Raw genomic sequence first — 6,000 nt, 5'->3', positions numbered from 1 at the left:
GTCCCTGAGCTGACAAGCGGTAAGCGGGAAGGTTACTTTCAACTTAAAAACAAGATAATGCACTGGTTGTCATTGTACAGACCCAAAGCTAATCATGTCAATGGCGAAATAGTCCACGTTCGCCGTCTGTCTTGGCTGGGTGGAAGAACAAAAGATATAGGGGGCGACATTGTAGTTGTAAACTTCAGGGACAGGAAGGCGGTCCAATACATTTTGAGCTGGCCTTATGGCAATGAAAACAACTGTATAGTGCCACGCCCACTGACCTATTTCTACCCAAGATCCACTGTATTTCCCCCCCAACATTTAACCAACAATATCCCCTTCAACGTCCACTTCTCAAATATGGAAGCAGCTAGGAACCTCGCCTATTTGCACCAACCAATTCCACCTCCTGTGATGCATGGGTGGAACACCATACCAACTAGCCACAACTTAGGAGGAAATGGAAAAATGCCCCATCTCATCCCATTCACTCCCTTAGAACTATCAAATAGGTTTGAGGCATTCAGTGGCTTGGAGGAGTGCGATTGATGTTTAAAGAGTATGGAAGAAAACAGGGGTATTGAAAATGTCTCATGTATTTTGGGGTGTACTGAGGAAAAAGGATTTAGTAGTTTGAAGCCAGGTTCACGCACTGTTGTAACATGTGTTGAAACATATAGTAGCTTGTCTGTTGCTTTACCTGTAGCGTCTCCTGGGACAAATGAGGGTTCCTTTTTGTTATCACCCGCCTCAAGCCAAAAAAGTAGAGATGTCGGGGGGAATAAAAATGTGTCATGTACCTTGGGTTATCATCATGAAAGAAAAGATAATAGCTGTCCCAAGGTGGACTTACGTCCCGTTTTCTCAGGTGCCGTTGAAGCCAATAGGAGCTTGCCAGTTGTTTTACCTGCTGTGCCCCACGATTCGAATGAGGGATCCCCCTTGTTTACACTTGTATCATGGAATATTGCAGGGGTGCGTGTGAAATTAAGTGACCCTGACTGGAATGCATATATGAACACCTTTGACATCTGTGTATTACAGGAAACATGGGCTACAGTACTAATGCACAGGGTTGGCTACAAAACCTATCAAATAGAGGCCGAGCCTTCCCGAAGAGGTCGCGCATCTGGTGGCCTACTAGTTTGAGTCAATGTTTCCATTAAATTAGGTGTTAAAATGATTAACACTGACTCTCCAGACATTCTTTGACTGGAAATAACGACAGTGGATAATAGGGTGTTCTACCTTCTTAATGTATATAATAGTCCCCAGTCTTCCCACAAGGAATCCTTATGCATAGGGAAGTTAGAGTCACTTATGGATTCATTAAAAACAGAGGCAAGTGTTATTCTATGTGGAGATTTGAATTGTAATTTTGAACCAATCACAGGGATAGCTCAATTGTTTGAAGAGGAGGACACTGCCAATGGAATACCTGCCCTGAACGAGAATTGTATGGTGACCGGTACTGCGTTGGCTTTACAGATTACGAGATTCTTGACTTCACATGGCCTGAGAGCATGTAATGGCCGTATGCCATCTGACAGCCAGAAAGCCCCCACTTTCAGGAGACGTGATTATGGAAGTAACTTAGACTATGTTATCGTCTCCTTTGACCTATGGCCCTTCACAGTAGACCTAAAGGTCAAAGAGAGATACGAAAGTGACCATCGCCCTCTGGAAATGAGCTTTCTATTAAGCATGTTAACAGGGCTCGATAGCTCGGAGGGAGGCTATAGCCTAGCATCCTCATCCACAACTGACAATATTGTCCTTAGTAACAACTGTAGGGCGGTTAAATGGGCCTTCGTATTAGAAAAAGAGGACCTATTGGCCAATATTTACTGCATTTTTGCAGACACCCTGGACTCATACTGTCCCCATAGCTGCGACCCTAAAGAATTTATTGACTTACATAAGTCCCTTTTCAGCAAATTATTAGGAATTCTTACCAAAAAACCCAAAAAAGGTGCTGGCAGGACCAATGCAAAATCCACAGGCAAACCTTGGTATAATAAAGAATGCCGTCTTGCCAAAACTGCACTGATCAATGCTGTTAAAGGGGAAGGTCCGTTAGAAATTAGAGATAAAAGGAAGGCTTATAACAAAACAATATTAAGAGCGAAATCCTCATGGGATGAGGAAATATGGCTCAGTATGTTAACAGCCGCTAAAAACAAGGACCAGAGACAATTCTGGGAACTGGCAGCCAAGGAAAATAAACGGGAGAAAGGCTCCAGGGAGGTTTACTTGGATGAGGATACTTGGGTTAAGCACTTCACGTCATTGTATGCAGCAAAAACTCCAACCACCGCTGCAACAGACGTATTCCCGGCCATAATACCAGCTAACACCCACCCGGTAGTCTTCACTATACAAGAAACTGAGACAGCAATTACCACAGTAAAGAAAGGGAAGGCGCCAGGGCTTGATAGAATTCCTGGTGACCTGTATCTGTATAATATTGATGTTTGGGCACCCTATTTAAACCATCTATTTAATATAGTTGCGGCTAGCAACTACATTCCGGACACATGGAATGGCGCAGAAATTATCACCATTTTTAAAAAAGGGGACCGTGGCGACCCAGCCAATTATCGTCCCATTAGCCTTTTAGATATTATGCAGAAGATATATGCCAGGCATATTCTAAACCGAATAAACTCATGGTTGGAGGAGGAGTCAATTTTATCTAAATATCATGCGAGATTTAGGAACAAAACAAGTACTATTGACCAAGTATTCAGGCTATGCTGCTTGTACTGGAAATATGTCATCATCCGCAAAGGTCACTTGTATGTGACCTTTGTAGACCTACGAGCAGCATTTGACCTAATTTCTCGCGACCTACTTTGGGAAACTCTGAATAGGCAAGGACTGCCAGGCGAACTATTAAAACTTGTGATGGGTTTGCATCAGGAGAACTATGCTAAGGTCAGAAGGGGCCCAAATGGGGAACTCACAGACCCGATCCCCATAAGAAGAGGAGTGCGCCAAGGTTGCATTCTGGCCCCCACGCTTTTCTCCCTTTACGTAAATGATATTGCAACCTACATGGAAAATTGTGACTACGGTTCGCCCCGACTGGGAGGGGAACGTGTTGCTTCCCTCCTTTTCGCGGACGACACAATTTTAATTTCGCAAACGCCACGCGGTCTACAGACCCTATTAGACAGGTTCCAGCAGTACTGTATTCACAAAGGATTAGAAATTAATATAAAAAAAACAAAATACATGGCACTAAACCCGCACAAAACTTTTAAAAGGAATTTAATGTTAAATGGGCAAAAACTAGACTACGAGCACAGCTTTACCTATCTGGGGGTCTTGATAGACTCTGTAATGGGATGGGGCCCACAATTGGAAAAATCAAAATTGGTGTTCAAACAAAACTGTTTTCCAATAACACAGAGGTATAATAAAAGTGTGAATAAGGCAGTCACTCCAGCAATAGAGCTTTTCAGATATAAGGTACAATCTGCCTCCTTATATGGGGTGGAAATCTGGGGGCCGGTATGTAAAAAAACTTTTGAAGTACTGGAGAATAAATTTATTAGGGGACTACTAAAAGTTCCAACCAATACCCCATTGATACCCCTATTCCTTGACCTAAATAGTAAACACACAGATCAGCATGCTATATTGAGACCATTGCTATTGTGGGTCAGACTATGGACAACCTTGGAATTATCTGACTATAAAAATGGGTTGAAGGAAGTACTAGAGCTTGATAGAGACAATAAGATCTTTTGGTTTAAGCATGCAAAAAACTGGCTAATCAAGCTCGGACTAACACACTTCTGGAACGAACCTGGTTCTCTAAACTCAGCTTCCAAGAAAATTGTTAAATTAACTTTTTGGTCATATGTGAGTTACGATTCTGTGTATATAAGAACACATGATCCTCTCACAGAAAAAATTCTTTTGGTAAAAAATGAGGCATCCTTCGAACAATTTCTTGATGAAATCCAGCCTCCATTGGCCAAATCTTTATATCTAAAATTTAGGTATGGAACGCTGAGGATAAAGGTAACCGAGAAAAGATGGGGAAAGACAGATAAAGACCATTGTAGTTTGTGCACCAACTACCAAAGGGAAGATATCTTTCACATACTGTTTTTCTGCCCTAATTACGGCAAGGCAAGGAAAAGATGGATAGTCCCCTTGTGCCGCAACATTGGCTCTACTTCCCACAGGGAAGCTGGCAGGATCTTAAGTACGGACACAAGCCAAGTAATTGTGTTCGGAATTAGCAAATTTTTATTGTCCGTTTATTTTATCAGAAGGAAATTATCTCTTCTATTTTAACTATGAAATCTGTTCATTTGGACCTTCCTTAACCATGAATAATGCCTAGGCATTGTACCTTTTTAATTCTTGGTTGTTACAAACTAATTTAATGTTCTTTTAACTTTTCTACTGTTTTTAATATTTTAATATTTAATTGACTCTGTGCAAAACCCGATATTGTAAATTATGTGCCCAAACATGATGAAATGTAATTAATTTGTCCAAATATGATGAAATGTAGATGCAATATAGCTTATATATTAGGGTGCCCATTATAATGTATGAATTGAAGGTTTCTATATTGTTGTATATTTTATTATGAACTGTATATTTTATGTTATCTTTTATATGCAAATGCAACGAAATAAAGATTGAACAGTGAACAGTGAACAGTGAGTGGAAGCAGGAATGAGTCTTACAAAAGCTCACTAACTCGGAAAGCATGGAAGAAGATACAGAAGCACTCATTTCTATACATGTCGTTGACTCTGAAGGGTTGCATCTTTGTCAATTCCTAAGAAGTAGAAATCTACTCAAACGGTAGGCGCTGGCCTGGGTGAGAAAAAGTCAACTTCCAAGAGAGGTTCTGTCATTCAGGCCGATGTTTGCACCTGGTTGCTGCCAGGGCTAAACCATTTGGTTTAGCAAGAGTAAGGACATACACATTGGCAAGACACTTGCCCATTGGGTGTTTTTAGTGCTTTTAGGCACAGATTTAATAACACTTTGCGCCAGAGCTAAGTGATGCAAAGCAGCACAGAGCCTAAACATTGGTATTTACTTTGCAGGTCAAAATGAATTTGCCCTTTTTCCAGCCCATGCACTACTAACCTATCAGACCGACCCTTCGTGCACTGCCTTGTTGCCCTTTAGGCCAGTCCATCCCTGTATGCTGTATCCAAAAACACGCAGACACAACATGTGCGCAATTCCATGCCAGAGTTGAACCTGTTTATGACGGACATTAAAAGTGGCAACATTGCTCGATGGTTTTGAACGCCCAGTGTTGACATCTGCTTGTAATTTGCACCTGGCAGGGCTGTCTCATCCTTTATCCTATCAGAGTCGATAGACAGGGGCATCGTGGAGTTAGATAATTATAGAAATTAATAGATGTGCCTGCAGATTTCCCTTCGCCGCTCATAAATCACCCATGTCGTTATCGAGGACAAACAACTCTTTTGAAATTGTATTTTGCATCTTTCCGCTGTGCCGTGCACGCGCATGCAAAGCAAAGCACTAGATAAAGCGTGGCCGCGTGTCAAATTATCCTGATTTCAAGCAGCAACAAGGTGATGTAAAGTCAGAGCTCGCCAAAAAAACCTTCTACAGTTTGTTCACGGTTCTTTGTTGTCAGCATAAAAGATCAGCAAAGTGCAGCGGTGGCAAAAACGCTCACCCCTAAAAGCCAACATGTATATGAAGTGACGGGGCTGTCTCTCGAAGTCTCATTAACTTCTGAGATAACTCACATGTGGCTTCACCTTAATTCTCCGTGACAGCGGCGAGATTGAAAGCCTGTAAATGTTTAATGGGACTTTCTTTCTTGATGTGCATTAACCCGCATTAACATTTAAAGTCCACGTTAGGTAACCCCGTCGCCCCCTGGCGTCTGTAAGTGATCGCCGCGGGCTGCTGATTCTCACAGATTCCGTGCCGCGCCGCTCGCCCTCCGCCCCACCCGCACGAGGCCGTCCGCAGTTATCTCTGCCACGGCGCGAG

The sequence above is a fragment of the Lissotriton vulgaris genome, chromosome 9 (assembly GCF_964263255.1).
Source record: "Lissotriton vulgaris chromosome 9, aLisVul1.2, whole genome shotgun sequence".
NCBI classification, from domain to species: domain Eukaryota; kingdom Metazoa; phylum Chordata; class Amphibia; order Caudata; family Salamandridae; genus Lissotriton; species Lissotriton vulgaris.
The sequence above is the reverse complement of the archived record's forward strand: the minus strand, read 5'-3'. Positions refer to the sequence as shown.